Source organism: Thamnophis elegans, chromosome 15 (genome assembly GCF_009769535.1).
Source record: "Thamnophis elegans isolate rThaEle1 chromosome 15, rThaEle1.pri, whole genome shotgun sequence".
Classification (NCBI taxonomy): domain Eukaryota; kingdom Metazoa; phylum Chordata; class Lepidosauria; order Squamata; family Colubridae; genus Thamnophis; species Thamnophis elegans.
In genome coordinates, this window is record NC_045555.1 from 5230212 (window position 1) to 5254755 (window position 24544).

Below are 24544 nucleotides of genomic sequence, written 5' to 3' on the forward strand. Positions count from 1 at the left end.
CACGAGGCACACCACCATTAGAAAATGTATAAAAAATTTAACTGTGCCTATATTGACTATAGGCAGGGTTTTTTTTTCTCACGGCACACCTTACACTATGTCACGGCACACTAGTGTGCCACGGCACAGTGGTTGAAAAACACTGAGATAGATAGATAGATAGATAGATAGATAGATAGATAGATAGATAGATAGATAGATAGATAGATAGATAGAAGACACACACACACACACACACACAGAGATAGGGAAAGAGGGGGGAAGACGGACACAGAGGGAGGGATAGATAATGGGATAGATAAGATTAGATTAGATAGATAGATAGATAGATAGATAGATAGATAGATAGATAGATAGATAGATAGATTAGATAGATAGATAGACAGACAGACAGACAGACAGACAGACAGACAGACAGACAGATCTAATCTAATGTTATCTGGCTATCCATCCATCCATCCATCCATCCATCCATCCATCCATCCATCCATCCATCCATCCATCCTTCTCTCTATACATCTATTCATTTTCAATCTATCTAGCCATTTCCATCCATTCCTCTTGTCCATCTAACTATCCAATCATTTCCCATCATTCTACTCATCCATCCATTTTTCCATCTCATCTTTCTATCTCTCTGAGTCTGTCTGTTTACCCATCCTGGCCAACCAACCATCTTTCCATCCATCCTTTTCTCTAGCTATATATCTAGGTTTCATACATCTAAACAATTCTTCCTCCGTCCCTTGAATGAAGGGAAAATAAGGATTTTCAGACAGTCTTCATTTCCGTTAACCTACCCGACATGGTGAAAAATGGACTGGAGGCTAAAGCATATGCTGAACAGTTGCAGGAACTGGGGATGCCTAGTTTAATAGAAAGAAGGACTAGGGGAGATATGATAGCAATCTTCCAATATCTCAGGGGCTGCCCCCAAAGAAGAAGGAGTCAAGCTGTTCTCCAAAGCACCTGAGGGCAGGACAAGAAGCAATGGGTGGAAACTAATCAAGGAGGGAAGCAACCTAGAACTGAGGAGACATTTCCTGACAGTGAGAACTATTAATCAGTGGAATAACTTGCCTCCAGAAGTTGTGAATGCTCCAACCCTGGAAGTTTTAAAGAAGACGTTGGAGAGCCATTTGTCTGAAATGTTCTAAGACAGTGATGTTTAACCTTTTCTTGACCAAATGCCCACAGTGGCCAAACCCTCAACTGCAGCGACGGCTCACGTGGCATCAAAGAAAGTGCTTGGTGCCACCTGTGGCACATGGCTTTGCCATCCCAGATCTAAGATCTCCTGCTTGAGCAGGGGGTTGGATTAGAAGACCTCCGAGGTCTCTTCCAGCTTTGTTAATCTGTTTATTTTCTTACATTTAGAATCTTCGTTTGTTCTCCTGATTGCCCAGGTAGGTAGGTGGGGGGGGGGGGGAGGAGGAGAGAGAAGCATTTATTTGTTTAATTCTGATTCCCCCCCCTCCCCTTCTTCTCCTCTTCCATCTGATGGCACTCAGATACGCATGGGATCCTTTTAATTAGCTTATTACTTTGTTTTATCTGAAAATACATGAGCCGGGGAATAAACAGCATTTCTCTCTTCCCCCTCCCATCTCCACCCTCCAGCCGTTTGCCGCTTCCTTACATCGGCGGTGATTAAAACTCTCTGCCACTCCAGCGCGCCGGCGGTGAATTTTTATCGCAGCTTTATTTCCTTTACGGGCTCCGCTGCCGTAGCGGCTTTGATTAATTCTCCCCTGCCTGACCTGCCTTCCCCACTCCTGAATATTCAGTGGGAATGCTGATTGCGTGCATGTCATTTCCCTTTGCGAGAGCTTCCGCCCAGTATCTATCTCCACAACGGCACAACTTAATGCAGGTTTGAATCCCTGAAGGAGGACGGCTGGGAAGCCGCCACGTTGGTCGGTCAACAGGACAAAGGACACACACACACACACACACACACCCATGTGGCAGAGCCAGCAGGATCAACGTGCAACATGGAACGAGCACTATGGTGTATTTGATCACACCAGTGGTGGGATTCAGCCGGTTCGCACCTATTCGGGAGAACCGGTTGTTAATAGCAACAGCAATAGCAGTTAGACTTATATACCGCTTCATAGGGCTTTCAGCCCTCTCTAAGCGGTTTACAGAGTCAGCATATCGCCCCCCACAGTCGGGGTCCTCATTTCACCCACCTCGGAAGGATGGAAGGCTGAGTCAACCTTGAGCCTGGTGAGATTAGAACCGCTGAACTGCAGATAACAGTCAGCTGAAGTGGCCTGCAGTACTGCACTCTAACCACTGCGCCACCTCGGCTCGTTAACTTTCTAAGCAGTTTGGAGAACCGGTTGTTGGAAGAAATCTCCTTTTGTTTTTTTCCACTTTACAGGGCTAATCCTGTAAGGAAGGCAGGAAGGAAACATTCTGGTGTTTTTTGTTAAAACTAATCTTTGTTGCCCTTTGTTACAGAAACTGCCCCTTATTACACTATAACAGCTAAGACGAAGCGCCCATCAACATGAGTAACGTTGAGTTATCCATGCCCACATAACCACCGATCCCCACCTACCCAGCTGGTCATTATGGCAGAGAACCAGTTGTTAAATTATTTGAATCCCACCACTGGATCATACAATGGAACAAAAACAAGAACAGGGGATTTGGGAGCTATTTTCTTCATCCATAGCTTCTTCATAGCATCATCCAAGCATTTATCTAGGGGATTTCAAAGCTTTATTCATTATTGCGGGATTTCTCGACTTTGGCAACTTGAAGAAGTGTGGACTTCAACTCCCAGAATTCCTCTGCCAGCCACAGCTAGCTGAGGAATTCTGGGGATTGAAATCCACACATTTTTAAGCTGCTGTTATGATCTAGGCTTCCTTAACAAGCAAAGAAGCAGAGTTTTGGTCCTGGCAAAACCCCTTTTATTCACAGAACTGTGAATTCCTTTCATTCACAGCCAGCAAGGCTTGGCAAACAGTCTTTCAGAGGAATATTTATCAACACGCACCTTATCTCGCTCGGAGAGCTGCCAGATAACTAGTTTCCAAACGCAGGGCAAGGCCACACTTGGCACAGAGTCTCTTATAGTCACAAACAGAACTTTCCACTCTTGAAACGACCGAAGGAACGAATTGTTTCCTGCAAAAGCCCGCTCCTCGTTCACTCCTCTTTTGTTTCCCGTGGGTGGTGGAGCCAATCACCTCAAAGGTGTGGCTGCATTGTAGTTTTCCGTGTAGAGTTGAGGATTGCTTGCTTGCATGGTATTTGCCTAACACATGTATGTATGTACCATATTTTCGGAGTATAAGACGCACCTTTCCCCCCCTAAAAGAGTGTGGAAATGTGGTGCATCTTATACACCGAAATACAGCTATTTTTGGCCTCCCAAAGCCTGCCCCCGCATCCATTTTTGTGAAAAACAGGCCGTTTTCCGCCAAAACGGCAGTGTTTTTGCCTTCTCCCATGCCCCAGAAGCACTCTGCAGGCTTCAATAGGGGTGGGAAAAGGCAAAAATGTCCCCATTTTGGTGAAAAACAGCATTTTTGCCTTCCCCAGCCCTGCTGAAGCCTACAGAGTGCTCCTGGGGGCCGGGGAGGACAGAACTTTTTTCCCCCGACTTACCTCTTTGAAATCTTGGTGCGTCTTATACACCGAAAAATATGGTATATGTAAGTCCTGTATATAAACCACTATTTGAAAGACAAAAACACCTCTGTGCGCTGTCCTTCACCCCTGGATTGTCTCAAAATAATCGTCGCGCTGTGCGCACTCCGACAAAACGTCTCGTTTAACAACAGGAATGTTGGGCTCAACATTGTGGTTGTTAAGTCGAGAACGACCTCTGTTCGCCTGCATTCCCTTTTTTAAACGAAACCCCAGAGAGCAGCTTCGGAACGGGTTAAAACTAAAAAAAAAAAAAAAGAGGGAGAATTTGAAGGCAGGGATTAACCTTTAACTCTGCAGGGGAGACGGGGCGGGGGGGGGGGGGGAAGAAAGAAAGGAAAAAACCCCAGAAAAACCAACAGCCACAGCATCTTGGCTGCCAGAACGGATGGGATGGAACTGGCACTTTTTCGCCCGCAGGCAAAAATGACATAACCACCCACGCTATACGGCAAGCCATACATCTCCCGCTCGGCTAAACTGGGCCTGGTGTTTTCCCGCCCGCGCCTGGGAGCGAAACCCTGCCAAACTAATTAGCCATATCTCCATCCTCCCGTCTTGTTCGCCCGCCTGAGGCGGCGGGGAAGAAATTTATTCCCCTCGACAGGAAAGATTTTCTGGGGAGGGAGGTTTAGCCACATGCAAGCAAAAAAAGTTGAATTCTTTTTCCCCTCCATTAGATTGTCCTGGTGATTCAGATACTATTTTTTTCCCCTGCAGGATTATGTTCAGCGAAAAAAATTCCCCGTGGGGAGTCCTTGCACCGCCCGCCACCCAGTTCCTTCCCATCGCACGCTGGTGGCTGCTTCCAAGCTGCCTCTCCGCTGGCCAATTATTTTGGCATCCCAAAGGAATCTCTTAGGATGGGAAACATCCGGGAGTGCGAGGGGCTGGATCACTGCCCATCTATTCCTTCCTGTTTTGGGGAGGCGACAGCTGATTCTGGGGAAAACAAGGAATGGCTGCGTGCCGCTGGCTCCATTTGCTAAAATGCGAACAAAATGCAAAAAGCTGAAATGTAAGAAGGGGGGAGGTTCTTTTTTTCTCTTTCTGGAGATGCTTGAGAGCCCGCCAGGGGCCAGCAGAGCTGGCAGCAGATTCGGAGAGTGAGGAGGTTGGGGAGGAACATGGGCCAGTCCTGGAGTCTGGGGAAGGCTCTGATGAGGGCTCCGTGTCGGAGGCAGAGAGGGGGCCAGAACCGTAGGCCAGTTATCAGCTGCCTCAGACATCAGTGAGGCAGAAGAACAGCTGGAGCCTGTTCCCAGTGTGCGCATACGCAGAATAGCTAGATGAAGGGAACAGCTAAAGAACAATAGCAATAGTTAGACTTATATACCGCTTCATAGGGCTTTCAGCCCTCTCTAAGCGGTTTACAGAGTCAGCATATCGCCCCCACAATCTGGGTCCTCATTTCACCCACCTCGGAAGGATGGAAGACTGAGTCAACCTTGAGCCTGGTGGGATTTGAACAGCTGAACTGCTGAACTGCAGTCAGCTGAAGTAGCCTGCAGTGCTGCATTTAACCACTGCGCCAACAGGGGTCAACATGGGAGTAACGCCACAGGTGGACAATGAACAGCCCCTCCCAGAGGAAGTAAAAGAGTAGCAAAAGGGGAGTGGAGTTTGCAGGAGTTCGCTTAATTGGTTCGTGACTCTCTGAGGCTCCTTGCCAAGTTTTGCAGATCTCTGCCTGGCAGCTCTCCAAGCCAGATAAGGTCTGTGACCGTAAATCCTCCTTTGAAATACTTTGCTGGATGTGAATGAGCAGAATTCACAGGAAATTAATAAAATGGGTTTTTTGTTGGAGCAAGGAGTTTGCTTCCTGCTCTTGGGAAGCCTCGCTCAGAACAAGCCCACTGTCGGAAAGGGCAGCATTCACAAGTTACAGCCATCCACAAAAAAAGCACAATCAACTTCCAATCTCTATTGCAAACTCACCCCAGGTTTCGCCTGCAATTTGGCGAGTTGCGTGTATCCAAAGCGGGTTATCTAACCCGCGAAATTAATGTCCAGATTTTGACTCTGCAAAGAATGAAACAGCAAATCGCAAAGAAAAAGAACACACCTGTTTAGAAATAACGGAAATAACAACAGTTGGAAGGGACCCTCGGAGGTCTTCTAGTCCAACCCCCTGCCCAAACAGGAGATCTTACATCATGTCAGAAAAATGGCTCTCCAAACTCTTGGCTCAAAGGTGCTTTTTTTCCCCCAAGAAGCCACTGGACTTTCTGGGGTTTTTTTTTTTGAAGACATGTCACTTCTCATCCAAGAAGCTTCTTCAGCTCTGACTGGATGGAGTCTTCTTCAGAGCGGAAGAAGCTTCTTGGAAGAGAAGGGAAACGTCTTCAAAGAAAAGCCAGAATGTCCCCAATTGCCTCTTGAAAAAAATAAAAGGACCTTTGGGGCAAACCGTGACCTGGATGACTGACAAATCTCCATAGACCAGCAAAATTTGTGGTGCAAAACTATGATGACCCCAGCCAAAGAACATAGAGTTGGAAGGGAGCTTGGAGGTCTTCTAGCCTGACCCCCAGCTTGAGCAGGAGCCTATACCATTTAATATAAATAGCTATCCAGTCTCCACAACTTCTGGAGGCAACTTCTGTTCCACTGGTCAATTGTTCTCATTGTCAAGAAATTTCTCCTTAGTTCTAAGTAGCTTATCTCCTTCATTAGTTTCCACCCATTGCTTCTTGTTCTACCCACAGGTGCCTTGGAGAATAGCTTGACTCCCTCTTCTTTGTGGCAACCCCTGAGATATTGGAACCCTGCTGTCATTTTTCCCCTAGTCCTTCTTTTCATTCAACTAGACAAAACCCAGTTCCTGCAACCGTTCTTCATATGTTTTAGTCTCCAATCGCCTAATCCTCTTTGTTGCTCTTCTCTGCACTCTTTCTAGAGTCTCCACATCTTTTTTTATATCTTGGTGACCAAGAATTGCATAAGGCTGGAAGGATGGAGACGTCTGTAGATGTTGTTAATGTCTATGTGTTTATTGACGGCTGATTTATCAAGCGTGCCGGGCTTCCCGAAATTCCCTGGCCTGGTCACGTTTTTCCGCAATTGAAACTATGGTTAAATCTACCTACATGTTGCGAAATTGAAGAATTTTCTTCCTGGCTTCTGACTGCCAGTTGTTGTTCGTGGATGCAGCCTGCCAGTCTCCTGCAAATGGGTTGTGCAAATCCTACATAGAGGTTGTCGCAATTCTTACATTGTATGTTGTTGCTCCTGGGGAGGAAAGCGATGGCAAATCTAGACAGCATGATAAAAAGCAGAGGCATCACACTGTCAACATAAGTGCACAGAGACAAGACAATGGTTTTCCCAGCTGCAATGGATGGCTGTGAAAGTTGGACCATAAGGAAGGCTGAGCGCTAAAGAATGGAGGCCTTTGAACTCTGGTGCTGGAGAAGAAGACTCCTGCATTGAGTCCCTTGGACTGCAAGGCCATCCAACCGGTCAGTCCTAGAGGAGGTCAACCCTGACTGCTCTTTAGAAGGCCAGATCCTGAAGATGAAACTCAAGTCCTTTGGCCACCTAATGAGAAGGAAGAAGGACTCCCTGGAGAAGAGCCTCATGCTGGGAACGATGGGGGGCAAAAGAAGAAGAAGGGGACAACAGAGGAGGTGGTGGCTGGATGGAGTCACCAAAGCAGTCAACATGAGCTTCAATGGACTCCAGAGGATGGTAGAAGACAGCAAGGCCTGGAGGAACATTATCCAGGAGGTCACGATGGGTCGGGCACGACTTTGCAACCTGTTGTAGATGACTCTTGTTTTTTCCCTTCTGGGATTGCAGGGTCTTTTAATTTGCTTAGGATGTTTTGAAGTAGTTTAGTGATAAGCCCAGTTCTACCCAGCTTTCTGGTTTTGCTGGTGTTGGAAAAAGCACTTGGTCGTGAATGAAGTTAGAATCCTTGGCTCGGAAACACGATTCGGAAGTGCCCTATTTCTGAAAATTACACACTGATGAAATGCCACCAGATCTTTTACCTTTCCTCCTCTGCATTCACGCAAGTGCCTCTAATGTCACTAATAGTGGTGTGGAGTTCCAGGGAACACACGTTCCTGTTTTTGCAATGGGACTTTAAAACCTCTCCGTTCCTATTGCATCCTTCTTAATCTTATCTATCAAAGTGGTTTCGGGGTGTGGGAGATTCCTAGCGGCCAGACTAATTGTTCGGTGCTTGTGACTGTTTTGAAGGCGGTCCTTTTTGGATTTTTAAAATTGTTTTAGCCTTGTTTTCGCCCGTAGCTTTTTTATTTTTTTATTTCCCCCAGCTAAGATATAAAAGAAATGGCAAATAGGTACACTTATCAATACGGTAGGAACATTTTTAATTGCTGAAACTCGCCGATGTCCTAAGTATTGTAGATTTAGACTTTTTACTTTTTAGACAAATAAGTTTTACTTGTAAGTTGTGAAAAGATGACAAGAAGCCAGCCCTAAAACTATTAGGGAAAACTGTACGGAATTTTAGGGAGGAAAAGCAGAAAGTCAATATTGTTACGGAGGTATGCTGAAATTATTGAATGCCTGTAAGGCATGCTCTCTAAATCACGGGTAGCATTCTCCTCCATAGGAAAGTACTTTTGTAGTAAATTCAGTGGTCACTGTAAGAGACACAAGACAACCATAGTCAAAATTTAGAAATTCTTAACTTCTTCCCAACACCCATATTTCACAAAGCTACACAGCAGCTAATGTAGGTAGTGACAGATTATATTTTCTTGGACTCCAAGATCACCGCAGATGGGGAGTGAAATCAAAAGAGGCTTGCTCCTGGGGAGGAAAGCTATGGAAAATCTAGACGGCAGACTAAAAAGCAGAGATATCACCCTGCCAACAAAAAGGCATATAGTCAAGGCTGTGGTTTTCCCAGTTGCAATGGATGGCTGTGAAGGTTGGACCGTAAGGAAGGCTGGGCGCCAAAGAATGGAGACCTTTGAACTCTGGTGCTGGAGAAGACTCCTGCATTGAGTCCCTTGGACTGCAAGGCCATCCAACCGGTCAGTCCTAGAGGAGATCAACCCTGACTGCTCTTTAGAAGGCCGGATCCTGAAGAGGAAACTCAAAGGCTTTGGCCACCTAATGAAAAGGAAGAAGGACTCCCTGGAGAAGAGCCTCATGCTGGGAACGATGGAGGGCAAAAAAAGAAGAAGGGGACGGCAGAGAAGGAGGTGGCTGGACAGAATCACCCAAACAGTCGGCATGAGCTTAAATGGACTCCAGAGGATGGTAGAGGACAGGAAGGCCTGGAGGAACGTGGTCCATGGGGCCACAATGGGTCGGACACAACTTCACAACTAACAACAACAACAGCAGCCGCTTCCCTCATGTGATCACACAGAGACACAACGGTGAGCCTCTGTTAGGTAATCGGCAATTCTGTTCCAAGCCATTCAAATAATTCCAAGCTTCTTCCGAGGTTGGCTAAATCTGCTGCGATTCGTGCAGAGTTGCAACAGGCAACACATCCCTTTTGCAGGGACTCCCAGAGAGAAACGTGAGCAGCCCCCCCTTCGCAGGGGGGACACTTGAGAGACTCACATTCATGCATTTACCTGATTTATATTTTGCAGCCCTGAGGTTGGAGAAAATTGCTGGGCCAATTAAGGAACCTTATATTTGCCCATCACCGAAAGTGTTCGGGTGCCGCGTGATAAATGATAAACCTTGTGCTTCAGAGGGGAAGCCCATCCTATCTCCACCCACCAATTGCCTTTATTGTGTTTAATGAGCTTTCTTTCTTAAAAAAAAAACCCCAAAAAGCTGCTGTAGTCATTTTTGCTGATTGCTTCTATGCATGCATGATTATTAATCCTCTTTATTCCAGGCTAAATTTAATCTGTCATTAAACCTCTAAGGGATCATTTTATATCCCACCAGGCAATTCAGAGTGATGGATGAAATGACGATGCCCCCGTGTTGCATTGTCCGAGCAGTGTGGGCTAATCTTGAGTTAAATGAGGACGTTGGCCATCTCCAACAAGCCAGGGCTTAAAGCTTATTCTGAGTGTCCTAGCAAAAGGTTTGTCACCCTGTCCCTGCCGTATTCCCGCATAAAATATGTTAGATAATGTTCACAATTGGTTTGTGTGTGTTCTAACTGAGGCTTCCCAGGAGCATGAAGCAAACTCCTTGTCCCCACAAAAACCCCTTTTATTAATTGGCTGTGAATTCTGCTCATTCATATCCAGCAAAGTCTTTCGAGGGAGGATTTACGGTCACAGACCTTATCTGGCTTGGAGAGCTGCCAGGCTGATAGCTGCAGAACTTGGCAAGGAGTCTCAAAGAGTCACGAACCAATTAAGTGAACTAATGGTCTCTTGCAAACTCCACTCCCCTGTCACTCCTCTTTTATTCCCTCTGGGAGGGGCCATTCACCGTCCACCTGTGGCCTTACTCCCAAGTCAATCTCTGTTCTTTAGCTGTTCCCTTCGTCTGGCAACTCACACTGGGAACAGGCTCCAGCTGTTCTTCTGCCTCCCTGATGTCTGACTCTGAAGGCAGCTGATAACTGTCAGATGGCTCTGGCCCCCTCTCTGCCCCCAATGCAGAGCCTTCCCCAGACTCCAGGACTGGCCCAGGTTCCTCCCCAACCTCCCCACTGTCCGAATCTGCTGCCAGCTCCGCATTAACTTCATTAACTGTTTGCACTTGTGGTTTGCTTTAACCTTGGGTGAATCGTAGTGGTGTGGTTATAATGTCAACTGGTTAAATCATGGTAGATAAATGAGTTTATCCCATGCTTAATCTCAAATTAAGGCAACCAGTTATTATTTAGTGTGACCTATTAAGCCAGTCTCTGTGGGTGTTGAAGGCAGGGATTCCCCACAACGCCAAAGCCAGAAATTCAACTCCTAACTGTAACCCTGCCCTGTTTCCAGGAAATCAAATAGCAGGTTGAAAAAAAAATCTATTTACAAGAGAGCCTGGAGTTCTAAACCCCACATTTCACAGAATTAAAAACGAGCAGGTGGCAGGAGGATTTTCACAGGCCGTGAAACGCCAGGAGGAATTTACCTTTTTTTTTTTTTGCATTTTGGAGGTTTTGCACCTTATTTACAGAGAAGCAAAACAGGAATACTAACAATAACTGAATGAGGTTGCGGAGAGAGGGAGGGAGGCAATGGATGGAAGGATGGAAGGAAGGAAGAAAAGAGGGAAATTGATGGATGGATTGGTGGGAGGGAGGGAGGACATGAATAGAAGGAAAGAAGGAAGGAGGTGGATGGATGGATGGAAAGAAGGAAGGAAGGAGGGAAAGAAATGGATAGATGGAAGGGAAAAATGCATGGATGAATCAATGGGTGAATGGGAGGAAGGGAGGGAGGACGTGGATAGAAGGAAGGAAATAGATGGATGGGTGAAAGGGAAAATGGATGGATGGGAGGGTGGGAGAGAGAAAGGAAGGAAGGACACGGATGAAGAAAGAAAGAATGGGTAGTGAAAAAGTGAAAGAAGGAAGGAAATGGATGGGTGGAAGGGAAAAATGGATAGATGGATGGGAGGGAGGGAGGGAGGACATGGATAAAGGAAGGAAAGAAAGGATGGATAAATGAAAGGAAGGAGGAAAGGAAGGAAATGGATAGATGGATGGGTGGAAGGAAAAATTGATAGATAGCTGAATGGATATTCAGATGGATGGATGGGAGGGAGGGAGGACGGAAGTGAAGGAAGGAAGGAAGGACCATCCTGCTAATGCAATATATGTTTATTTCCTCCTATTTCTTCGCAGACCTTTATCTTTGAATCTCTAGTCTGTTCATTTCGAAGAAACAGATTTTTAAAAAAAACCTTCAGCCAGGTTTGGAAAATTTAGAAAGAAGGTTAAAACGGAGGCGGAGTAAGGATCGTGAAGAGAGATCAGGAAGATTGGCCAGACCCAGAAATCACTTTCAGGGCAAAAGAAACGGAAACGGCCAATTTCTGGGACTGAGATCCGCAATCCATCCCTGCCCCTTTCCCTCCCGAGATCTTTCTCCTGGCATCGCGTGCCTCTCTCCGCCCGAGAATTAGCGGCATAAATGATGGGTATGGCAAAATGATGAAGTGATGGGCCTGCTCTGCTGATTTGAGCACCTCGGGACGTGGAGAGAAAATATCCCCTCGTCTCAAGCCATCAGTATCAAAAGCTGGGCTGTGGCATCGGTGGGCACTGGAAGAGGAGCCCCTTCCCCCTTCAGTCTGCCTGGCTGGGTGGCAGCGGCTGGCACCACCCCGGACAAAGGATAGGAAACTAGTGCAAAGCTTGTTTGAGAGGGTTTCTTTGCTCTGCAAGAGGGCTTCTCAACTTTAGCAACTTAAAAGATGGCCGGACTTCAACTCCCAGAATTCCCCAGCCAGCTTTCTATAGGGTGTGAATCCTTTAACAACCGCATTGCAATTGTGGTCGTAAGTTGAAGGCTATTTGTAAGTCTGTTGTGGCCCACCAGCAGCCAGCAGAACTGGCAACAGATTCGGACAGCGAGGAGGCTGGGGAGGAAGATGGGCCAGTCCTGGAGTCTGGGGAAGGCTCTGATGAGGGCTCTATGATGGAGGCAGAGAGGGGGCCACAGCCGTATGCCAGTTATCAGCTGTCTTCAGAGTCAGACATCAGCGAGGCAGAAGAACAGCTGGAGCCTGTTCCCAGTGTGCGCATACACAGAATGGCCAGATGAAGGGAACAGCTAAAGAACAGGGATCGACTTGGGAGTAAGGCCACAGGTGGACGGTGAATGGCCCCTCCCAGAGGAAAGAAAAGAGGAGCAAAAGGGGAGTGGAATTTGCAGGAGACAATTAGTTCACTTAATTGGTTCCTGACTCTCCAAGACTCCTGGCCAAGTTCTGCAGAGATCGGCCTGGCAGCTCTCCAAGCCAAATAAGGTCTGTGACCGTAAATCCTCCCTTGAAAGACTTTGCTGGCGGTGACAGAGCAGAATTCACAGTCAATTAATAAAAGGGGTTTTTGTCAGGACAAGGAGTTTGCTTCAGGCTCTTGGGAAGAAGCCTTGCTCAGAATGGGCCAAAACAGTCCCTTCCAACTCTGTTATTCTAAATTCTAAAGCCTAATTAAGAAAATGCCAAAAGTTCAGGGCTGTACGGGAAAACCCTCAAGGTTTAAAATTTTCAAGATTTTAAATGAACAAGCCACACTTGGCTCACACCAGATTCAGAGTATTCAACCCTGTCTTGAAAGCATAACGTTCTGTTCAATTGAACTGGGTTTGCATTTTTTTTAATCAGCCCTTTTTGCCGCTTCTACAATTGAGATGTGGATTGAAATGCAGTTTCTCTTCGGCTTCTTTCCATTTCTTGGAATTTTTACAGGAAGAAATACATTTTTTTAAAAAAAACGCGCCATGGGACAGCACCGCTGTAAGCAAAAGGAGAAAATTGTATGAAAGAGAAAAAAAAAAGAATGGAAGGATGACGGAAATTGTTAGGAATATAATTCTAGCGGTTGGGTTGGCAATATATAAACCATGTAACAATGTTGTACCTATTTCTTTAAATCATACTGTAAATGTGATTGGTTGCTGTTTTCCTCAATCGGCCATAAGATGGAGCCAGAAGGACTGCTAGCTCTCTCTCTGTTCATTAGATGCTGGGCTGATCTGATCTGAGTGTTTTGGAAGCTGGCTGTTAGAAAGTGCCGTGAGCTATTGTAAGTTTTGCAACTGTTAACAACTTTGTGTACAGGACTGATTATATGATTACTGGTCTATGTTATTTGGATATCCCTTAAACTGAAAGACGTTGATGACTGACTGTCGTATCCGTGTATGACTTGGACTGTTTGATGGACTCTGATACCTCTATTTCCCGAAAGTAAATGCCTATTTAAACTGTCTCTGTATGCTGGTTTGTGTGTTCTCCAACACAACTCTCACAACGCTTCGCTGAACCTACTTGCTCTCCCAACGGGAAGCTTACCAAACAGAAATCTATTCCACCATTGCATATATTAGAAAAAACACAAATATTCACATTTCAAAACAGGACATGGGAAAGGAAGGCCAACTGTTTGAATGACTGGGCGAGAGAAATCTAAAATAGACAGGTTCTTCATTCCACAATCTGCAAGTGCAGAGCAATCAAATCGTTTGATCCTTGGTGTATTTCACACGGTATTGCAAATCCAGTGGGTCGACGCGGATCCACCCACTCCAGAATTTGAACACGACTTTCGTCTTTCTTAAAATGACCTGCCTGATATCTTGACATTAGCACAAGATATGCTAATGGGTCTGGGGGGAAGGGGAAATTATCCTATTTCACAGCCTTTGGTAGTTCCCAAATTGAGGTGACTTAAATTCAGAAGCCTCTTGATCCGGGTGAAGGAGGAGAGTGCAAAAGTTGCCTTGAAACTCAACATTAAGAAAACGAAGATCATGGCATATGGCCCCCTCAATAGCTGGCAAATAGATGAGGAAGAAATGGAGGTGGGGACCGATTTTATTTTCCTGGGCTCCAAGATCACCGCAGATGGGGACTGCAGCCAAGAAATTAAAAGAGGCTTGCTCCTGGGGAGGAAAGCGATGGAAAATCTAGACAGCCCTAAAAAGCAGAGACATCACCCTGCCAAGAAAAATGTGTCTAGTCAAGGCGATGGTTTTCCCAGTTGCAATGGATGGCTGTGAAGGGTTGGACCGTAAGGAAGGCTGAAGGCCAAAGAATGGAGGCCTTTGAACTCTGGTGCTGGAGAAGAAGACTCCTGCATTGAGTCCCTTGGACTACAAGGCCATCCAACTGGTCAGTCCTAGAGATCATCTACCCTGACTGCTCTTTAGAAGGCCGGATCCTGAAGAGGAAACTCAAATGCTTTGGCCACCTAATGAGAAGGAAGAAGGACCCTCTGGAGAAGAGCCTCATGCTGGGAATGAGGGCAGAAGAAGAAGAGGACGACGAGAATAGGTGGCTGGATGGAGTCACCCAAGCAATCAGCGTGAGCTTCAATGGACTCAGATTCAACAAATTCAGAGGCAACTTGTCCATTTGGAGGAAAGCCGTGGTTTTTTTTCCCCCCACCAGAGGTTAAAAATGGAGTAAATTTAAGGGTAAAAATTCTGCTTGGTTTTAACCTGCTCTATTTTCCTGGGAATGACCCCGGGCACCCCAATTTTAAAAACATTTTTTAGCCTCGCTCCCTCCAAAGATATATGACAACTTTAGCCTGACCCCTGTTTAGAAAAGGATTGGGGAAGGGGGGGGGGAAGTATTCAGAGAATTGGAATATCTTGTTGAGAAGCAGAGAGGGGAAAAATAAATAAAAGGCTTTCTTTTTTTTTACTTTCCCAAACACCCTGATTAAAGGCACAGTGTTTTTCCCCCCAGAATGAAGAGAGAGCATAAGCAGCAATTAGAAGCAAGAGAAAAGGACTGAAAATTAATTATTATGAATTATCGTCTCTAAAAACACCAAAGAGGAGGATGAGAAGCTTCTATGTCAGCAAAATAAAAAGTATTTTGCTGTATAAGACCTCTTTATATAGGATAACTAACTTCCTTCTTTACTTTTCCTATCTACTTGCCTTTCCCTCCCTCCCTCTCATCCCTCCCTCCCTTCTCTTTCTTCCTATCCCTCCCTTCCTCATATCTTCCTTCCTATACCTTCCTCTCATCGCTTCCTTCTTTTCTATGCCTCCCTCTCATCCCTTCCTTCCTTCCTATCCCTCCCTCCCCTCTCTTCCTTCCTTCCCTCCCTCCCTCTATTCGTATAATGAGGCACACTTTTTACTTTTCCATTCCCTCTTCCTTCTTCTAGCTTTTAGCCTTTGAACATACTGTATGTTCCCCACATGTTCCTTTACGTGTGTTCAGTTTTCACATGCATCAAAACTCATCAATGGACACCCCCAATTCTGTGGTCTCCTTCATCACAGCAGGAAGAGCCTTCCAACAGAGCATAAAATATAGTAGCCAAGAAATCAAAAGAGGCTTGCTCCTGGGGAGGGAAGCAATGGCAAATCTAGACAGCAGACTAAAAAGCAGAGACATCACTCTGCCAACAAAAGTGCGCATAGACAAGGCGATGGTTTTCCCAGTTGCAATGGATGGCTGTGAAGGTTGGACCATAAGGAAGGCTGAGAGCCAAAGAACGGAGGCCTTTGAACTCTGGTGCTGGAGAAGAAGACTCCTGCATTGAGTCCCTTGGACTGCAAGGCCATCCAACCGGTCAGTCCTAGAGGAGATCAACCCTGGCTGCTCTTTAGAAGGCCAGATCCTGAAGAGGAAACTCAGATACTTTGGCCCCCTAAGGAGAAGGAAGAAGGACTCCCTGGAGAAGAGCCTCATGCTGGGAACGATGGAGGGCAAAAGGAGAAGAAGGGGACGGCAGAGAAGGAGGTGACTGGATGGAGTCACTGAAGCAGTCAGCGTGAGCTTCAATGGACTCCAGAGGATGGTAGAGGACAGGAAGGCCTGAAGGAACATCATCCATGGGGTCGCGATGGGTTGGACACGACTTTGCAACTAACAACAACAAACCAAATTATGTTCTTCACCCCACATATATCTTTGGGAGAGAGCTAATTTGGTGCCAATGTGGGGAAGATGCTGGACTAGGAATGGGGGAACCCAAGTTTTAGTTCTCCCTTAGACATGGAAGCTGGTTAGATGACCTTTGGGCCCTCCAACCTGACACCACCAAAGAAGTCCCAAAATGTCTTTCTTCCAACTTGCATCGGGCCAGCATGGTCAAGGATGGTCCACAACCTTCACCCCAATGTTGATTGATTTAAGCAGATGAATGTATGGGGGAGAAGAAGGTGAGCTGCAGATGTTCTACAAGAGGATCTAGAAGTCAAAAAGGATTCCAGGTTTCAAGTAAGGTTGGGGAGAAAGGTCCGCTGTCTGAATCTCCTCGAAAGCAGCTGGTAATTAATTGTTTAATGACTTCTGTGGCTGTTTGTAAGCTCAGTAGGCCAACGGTTGAACTGAAGAAGCTACTAGAGGTTTACTAAAGGGCCACCAACCTTTTGAATCTCAGGGACCACTGAATTCATAATTCTAAATCCTGCGGACCACTAATATGATCTGCCTAATGACTGGCAGGGTGGGCTAGGTGGTCATGTGACTGGGTGGGAGTGGCCAACTCGATGTCACTCATGTCAAGGGGCACCTTACCAACCTCTACTCGCCCCTCCCCTCTCAGCCCCTCCTTGCCTGCCCACCCGGGCTCTTTCGGGGCTAAGAAGCCACCAGGAGAAAGAGTTGGCAAAACAGCTCAGTTCAAATTGGATCTGGCCGAGAAGGAGGCTCAGCAGAAGCACCTCACTGAGGACTAGGAGCATAGGCTTTCCAAGCAGAGGGAAGACCTGTGGGAGTGCAAGGCCAGGTGCTGCCGCCTGGAGGCTCAGTGGGCTGAGATGGTCAGCCAATTCCAGGCCAGGATGCAGCCCCACTGGAACGAGGCCCTCCGGCTCTTCTCCACCAGCGGCTCTTCCCTCCAGCCTTCGCCCAAAGCCCCCCACCAGGAGGCTGAAGCAGACCCCAAGTTTAATTTCTGCCCCCCTCTGACCCCCACAAAAAGAGACTCTCTGCAGCAACACAAGCGTTCATTGCACATATCCATCCCAGGGGCCGTAGTTTGAGGACCCCCGATTTAGTGCAATATAAAAAAGGCCAATAATTTTTCTGCGGACCACCCGTTGGTGACCGCTGGACTAGAAGGTCTGGGGTTCCTCCATGGGGTGGGAAAGGAGCACCCACGGCAGGGAAGAGACCCCCGTCATGCATTCAGCTCATCCTTTGAAGGATGCCCACTTCTCAACGCTCTCTCCCGCCGGACCAATTTTCCATGCCATTGGCGGCCAGGAAGGACCCCCTGGGAAGTGTTCTGCAACCCACGCTCGCTCGCTGCCCTTCCTCCAGCTCTTCCCGTCACCCGCCCACCCTGCTCCCCGCCGGTCCAGCCTTGATGGACGACTATTGGTTTTGTTTGAATGCAAGGCAGAAAATCTGTCACTTCACGCCAGGGAGAAGTGACAGCAAATCCATCAGCCCAGAGACAGCCGTTGCTTGCTGATCACATTCAAGGCCACAAGAGGCCCAGTTCTTCTGATTTCCCCACCCCCCCTTAGCCCCCCCCTTCCTTTCCTCCCCATTAGCTCCCACCTCCAACTTTTCAGGCCAGCCAGAGGCCGTAATTCACTCCGGCTGAAACACCCCACGATCCTCCTCCTTCCTTCCTGCTGAACTCAGAGAAAATAAAGATTTTGAGGATTTTCTCTAAGCTGGCCCAAGATTCTCCTTCTCTCTCCTTCCTTCCTTCTCATCCATCCATCCTTCCCTCTCTCACTTCCTTCCTTCCTTCCTTCCTTATCTTCCTTCCCTTCTTCTTCTTCTTCTTCTCCTGCTTCTCTTCCTCCTCTTCTTCCTTCTCTTCTTCCTCCTCCACTTCTTCCTCCTCCTCTTCTGCTTCTTCATCATCTTTTCCTGCTTCTCTTCCTCCTCCTCTCCTTCCTCCTCTTCTTCTTCCTCTTCTGTCTTCTTCTTCCTCCTCCTCCTCTTCTTCCTCCTTGTCTTCCTTCTTCTTCCTCCTCTTCTTCTGCTTCTTCATCATCTTTTCCTGCTTCTCTTCCTCCTCCTCTTCTTTCTTCTTCGTCTTCTTCTTCCTCCTCTTCTTCCTTCTTGTCTTCCTTCTCCCTTCTTCCTCCTCTACTTCTTCCTTTTTCCTCATCTTCTTCTCCCTCCTCTTCTTCCCCTTCTTCTTCCTCCAGTTCTTTGTCTTCTCCTCCTTCTCTTCCTCCTCCTCTCCTTCCTCCTTCTTCTTTCTCCTCCGCTTCTTCCTTCTTTTTCTTCCTTCTCCTCTTCTTCCTCTTCTTCCTTCTTCTGCTTCTTTTTCGCCTCTTCTTCCTCCTCTTTTCCTTCTCCTCTTCTTCTTATTTCTCCTCTTCATCTTCTCCTCCCTATCCTTCTCTTTCTCTCCTCCTCCTCCTCCTCCTCTTTCTTCTTCTTCTTCTCCCCCTCCTTCTGAATCAGTACAATTTAATTCCAAAGCTTTTGAGCTTGAGCCGAAAGGACGGCTGTGCTACCTTAGATTTAATTGCCCCCTCCCTCCCATTGGTGCTAATAATTTATTTTATTGAGGCTCTAATTCAATCTATTGATTCAGCTGAGATGGCAAGCGGAGTACGGTAATTAGAATCAATTCAGGAACTCGAGCCCAACCCTATCATTCAGAGGGGTCAAATCAAGCCGTTTCTCTCCTCCACATCGATTCGGAAGGAAGCTGGGCGGAATCAGCCAAGCGATTTAGAGCGATCTCATTGGAAGATTCAATCGGGCTCTTCTGATCAATTTCTCCTGGAAATCCATCCTCTCCTCCCTCCCTCTCTCCATTCATCATCCATCCATCCATTAATCATCTATCTAATCTATCTATCCATTAACTCCCTCCCCTCTATCTATTCATCCATCAATCCATCCATCCATCCATCTATCCATCCAATCTATTCTTTCCTTTCCTCCCTCCCTTCCTCTCTATCCATCCATCTCCCTCCTTCCTTCCTCCACCTATCTATTCATCCTCTCCTTCCTTCCTTCCTTCCTTCCTTCCTTCCATCCATCCATCTAATCTATTCATTCCTTTCCTCCCTCCCTTCCTCCCTCCATTCCCCCCTCTCTATCCATCTGTCTTCTCCTCCCTCTTTCCACCTATTCATCTATATCTATCTCCTCCCTCCCTCCATCCCATGTATTCATCCCCTCCTCCTTCCCTCCCTCTATTCGTCTATTCATCTATCTATTCATCTATTTATCCATCCACCCCCTTCTTTCCTTCCTTCCTTCCTTTCTCCTTCCATCTATTCATCTATATCTATCTCCTCCCTCCCTCCCATCTATTTATCTTCTCCCTCCCTCTATTCATCTATCTATTCATCTATTTATCCCTCCATCCCCTTCTTTCCTTCTTCCTTCCATCTCCCTATTTATCCCATTCCTTCTTTCCATCTAATCTATCCACTTCCTACGTCCCTCCCTCCCCCTATCTATTCATCCTCTCCTTCCTTCCTTCTTTCCTCCCTCTCTCCCTCCTAGTTTGAAGCTGGAATAATGAGCTCCACTTTACCAAACCCTGAACAAAGATTTCCCCCCCCCCCTTCCTCCAGTGAAGGGTCTCCTAATCCTTAGGTTGAAACGGCTTAACAGCCGCTCCAAGGTTTCTCTGCGTGTGCTCAGGAACCCCCCTATTCCCTGCAACTTTGCGTGGCTCTTGGCCTTCGCAAAGGAGCGCGTGCACAAGCACAGAGGCCCCCGCCAGAGTTCCTTCCCTGGGCCTGGAGCCTCCTGCTGCTCTCGCCCCGTGGAAGCGGAGACGCTGGGCTTTTTGAAGCCATGGGATGCACAGGGGGGAGGATGAGAACTCCAGGGAGTTAATTACTCATCAGTCGCGCATTGCTCACAGGAGCCAAGCTGCCCCGTTTCCTTTTGGCACACAACCACGTCATGCGCTCGCTCTCTCTCTCTCCACCCTTCCAAGCTGTGGGCTGGAAAAATTGGGCTTTTTTTTTCTTCCCTGCCCCTCCGTCCTCCTTCCCATACTGACTCACTTCCCCACTGGACTTGGCCTCGGCTCTCTGGGTGAGGGGGGGGTGGGGTGGGCCAGAGGCCAGGAGCAAGAGGTTAGCCCGGGGAGGGCTGGCGATTGCCTTTGGCAGGACATCTGCCCTTCTTGAATCTGACCCAAGCCGGCAGGCCATTCATGGGTGACTAACACCCTGACTTGGGAGACACACATACACACACACACACACACACACACACACTGAGAGATAGAGAACAAGAAAGTGTGTGTGAGAGAGAGAAAGAGGGGGGGGAGAGGAGGAGGAGAGGGAGAAAGAGGGAGAAAGAGAGGGAGAGAGATGGAGAGAAAGAGGGAGAGAGAGGGACACAGAGAGCGACAGAATGAAAGGGAGAAAGAGAGAGAGGGAGAAAGAACGAGAGGGAGAAAGGGAGAGAGAAAGGAAGAAAGAAAGAAAAGTGAGAGAGAGAGGGAGAGAGGAAGAGAGAGGGAGAAAGAGAAGGAGAGAGACATGGAGGGAGACAGAAAGAGAAAGAGGGAGAGAGGCAGAGAGAGAAAGGGAGGAAGAGAGAGGGGGAGAAAGAGAGAAAGAGAAGGAGAGAAAGATGGAGAGAGAGAGAGAGACAGAAAGGGAGAGAGTGGGAAAAAGAATGAGAGGGAGAAAGGGAGAGAGAGAGAAAGAAAGAAAAAGTGAGACAGAGAGGGGGAGAGGCAGAGAGTGGGAGAAAGAGAAAGAGAAGGAGAGAGAGAAAGAGGGAGAGAAGCAGAGAGAGAAATGAGAGAGGGAGAGAGAGAGGGAGAAAGAGAGAAAGAGAAGGAGAGAGAGAGAGATGGAGAGAGACAGAGAGAGAAAGGTTGAGGTTGAGGTTGAGGTTTGAGGTAGGGAAAAGGAGAAAGAGGGAGAAAGAATGAGAGGGAGAAAGAGGGAGAGAGAAAGAGAAAAGGAAAGTGAGAAACAGAGAGAAAGAAAGAGAAGAAGAGAGAGAGACAGAAGAGGGAGAAAGTGAAGGGAGAAAGAGTGAAAGAGAAAGAGGAGAGAGAGAGGAGAGAGAGAGAGATAAAGAGCAAGAGGGAGGGAGGGAGGAAGGAACTCGCTTTTAAGGACATTCAGCAAGTGACAGCCTCCCTTCTGCCAGTGTCACTGGGGCTCCCAGATTCGAAGGCAGTGTGCCCACTAGACAGAAGGCCCATTTGCAAAGGGCTGAGACATGCCAACCTCCTATGGCCAGGGGGCTTGCGAACCCCCCTCCCGCCCCTGGGAGGGAGATGCCATGCAATTTGCATGAAGCCAGACCTCCCCAGCTCCTCTGCCTTTCTCAACCTTTAAGACCAGAACTCCCAAGGCGCCATTCTCACATTAAGTTAATTTTATTTTATTTTTTTCTTGGGGGGAAAAAGAGGAGGAGGAGGAGGAGGAGGAGGAGGAGAAGAGGAAAAAAGAAAGAAACCAACAGAAGGAAGAGGAAAACAAGGAGGGCTCGCATTTCTGCTCTGCCTCTGGAGCTGCCTGGATACCCCGGTGGCTGTCAGGAGGAGGAGAGAAAAAAAAACACCACGTCGAGCCCTGATGAGAGGTGACCCCCAACCCATTCCAGGAGGGTGGGCTTGGCAGCTCCATCTGGCTCCATTTCCCACCCCTACCCCCCGCTCCACCTCCGCAGCTGAAGGCAGCAACACTGCAAGCCACAGACAAAAATAGCCAGCCGTTGCCGGAAGGAACACAACTGGTGTGTCTGTGTGTGTGTGTGTGTGTAGAGGAACCACAACGCCCGGTTATGCCCTGGGGTGGCCTGCGTGCCAAACAGCCGGGGGGGGGGGGGGCTGAAAAGGACAGCTGGGTGAAAAATGTGTATTGATGGTTTTTTGGGTCCCGAAAGATCAGGCAGAGCCGTCGTTTTCTGTGATGGCGGGCCCTAAATGGAGGCCCTCGTCGGTTGTAAATCTCAAGAGCAGACAAACTGGATTATTTTCATTCTCACCGCCTGATTTATTCCACGGCTTTTACATGTCAGATTTCTCAGGCTGCCGGACCCTGGTAAAGATTCTAAGGTTCTTGAAGCGATCCGGGCACCTAACTGTTGAGTAGCTTGTTTGCTTTTGAATTATTGGGTTTTTTTTAAAGACGCTCAGCTGTGCCTCAACCTTACTAAACCTTGAAGAAAAGTGGACTTCAACTCCCAGAATTCCCCAGGCAGCCCAGCCACATTTGAAGTCCATCGTTCGTAGCTGAAGTCCATCTTAAGATGGGTGGACTTCAACTCCCAGAATTCCCCAGGCAGCCCAGCCACATTTGAAGTCCATCATCCGTAGCTGAAGTCCATCTTAAGATGGGTGGACTTCAACTCCCAGAATTCCCCAGGCAGCCCAGCCACATTTGAAGTCCATCATCCGTAGCTGAAGTCCATCTTAAGATGGGTGGACTTCAACTCCCAGAATTCCTAAGATAGTGCCAATGTTGAGAAACCCTAGACTAGGCTGATTGTGAAACTAGACGATTGAGGTTTATCAAAGAAACCAGGTTTAAAACCACAATAGTCTTGCATCTCAGCCTCCCTAAGACTTTATTGGGTTCACAGGTTTTCCGTTCTTCATGGCTATATCGTCGTCGATTGTGGAATGATGTGTAAGTCATTCTTGGGCCACTGCAGGTTGACAAACTGGTTTAGGGTAAATCAGAACAGAAAGATTAAGGCTAAAGGGCAGCTCTTGGTTTGAAATGGGTGCCAGCTGGGCATTGTCATTGGTACCCCTGCATAGTTCTGCAGTCGTCCTTCTGTTGAGGTTTCTGGCCAGGCGAATCCCTCAATACGATGGTTCAGAATGGAAAATTGATTATGTGCCGTCAACTCGGTGCAATTCTTAGCAATTGCATTTTCCTCCGGGATGGTTTCCCACCAACTTGGTACTATGTGTTTTCAATGCCCTTGTTGACCCTGTTAGCAGTCCCTTTAGTTTGATGCTCCTCTACTATTACTACTACTACTACTACTACTACTACTACTACTACTACTACTTCCTCCTCCTTCTTTCTTCTTCTTTCTTCTTCTTCTCCTTCTTCCTCTCCTTCTTCTTCCTCTCCTTCTTCTTGGAATACTGCTATCCTGTCGCCCCCTAAGTCTTCTTTTCTCTAGACTGGCCATCTTTCTTCTCCAAATTGTCTTGCTTCTTGGCAAAGCTCCAGAGCTTCCCTTCCGCTGGGGTTTAACCCAAGGTCAAATCACAGCTTTATGAGTCCTGGAGAGATTTAATTTTCAAAGCCCTTCCCTGCCTTCTCTGCCCCTCCCCACTTCAGGGGCAGGTCTTGGCAGCGGTCCAGGGGCCTTGAATGCCAGGAGGGCTTCACTCTGGGCCAGCCTGCCAATCAAGAGGGCTTGCTGTCACTCCGATCCTCCAGGAAGGGGAAGAAAAGAAGACGCGGGGGGGGGGGAGGGGAGGGGAGGTGGGGCACACCAGCCCTTTGGCTTTCATTGGCTCTGCTGTGTCAAGGGTGGGGAGGGGGGCAATGCATAGCCCACGCTTGACACGAAACCAACGAGGAGAGAGCACAATGCGCTCTCATCTCCACACTGCAGCACAAAAACTCCAATGCAACCTACACTGAAGGGGTGTGGAAGGAAAATCCCTTTTAGATCAACTCATTTACAGGACATGGTGGCTCAGGGACTAAGACGCTGAGCTTGTCGGTCAGAAAAGCCGGCAGTTTGGCGGTTCAGATCCCTAGCGCCACGTGATGGAGTGAGCTCCCATGACTTGGTCCCAGCTCCTGCTAGCCTAGTCGTTTGAAAGCACGTAAAAAATGCAAGTAGAAAAAACAGGGACAAGGAGTCTCGGAGAGTCACGAACCAATTAACTGAACTGTCTCCTGCAAACTCCACTCCCCTTTCGCTCCTCTTTTATCTCCTCTGGGAGGGGCCATTCACCGTCCACCAGTGGCCTTCCTCCCAAGTCGACCCCTGTTCTTTAGCTGTTCCCTTCGTCTGGCAACTCTGCGCATGGACACACTGGGAACAGGCTCCAGCTGTTCATCTGCCTCACTGATGTCTGACTCTGAAGGCAGCTGATAACTGTCAGACGGCCCTGGCCCCCCTCTCTGCCTCCGACACAGAGCCCTCCTCAGATCCTTCCCCAGACTCCAGGACTGGTCCATCTTCCTCCCCAACCTCCTCACTGTCCGAATCTGCTACCAGCAGGCTACAACAGCCTTTTCCTAAAACCATGCTCTGCCCTGACCACCCTTTTGGACCTGTTTTCATGATCCAGTATATCTCTTAGCTTATCACAAAATCTCATCTCGGGATCCATCTCTTGTCCGTTTGGGACATACCCTTGATTTTCTCTATCCAGCTGTTGCAATGCTCCCTT

The 24544-nt window shown here is 47.7% G+C and overlaps 1 long non-coding RNA gene across 1 annotated transcript in view; it reads left to right on the top strand.

Moving 5' to 3' along the window:
* LOC116518278 overlaps window positions 1-11487 on the top strand; it is a 21268-nt gene extending 9781 nt beyond the window's left edge. The window contains exons 2-3 of the long non-coding RNA XR_004256538.1: window positions 4390-4687; window positions 11414-11487. This is a non-coding gene — a long non-coding RNA (uncharacterized LOC116518278). The remainder of the gene's footprint in view (window positions 1-4389; window positions 4688-11413) is intronic.
* Window positions 11488-24544: the final 13057 nt, after the last annotated feature.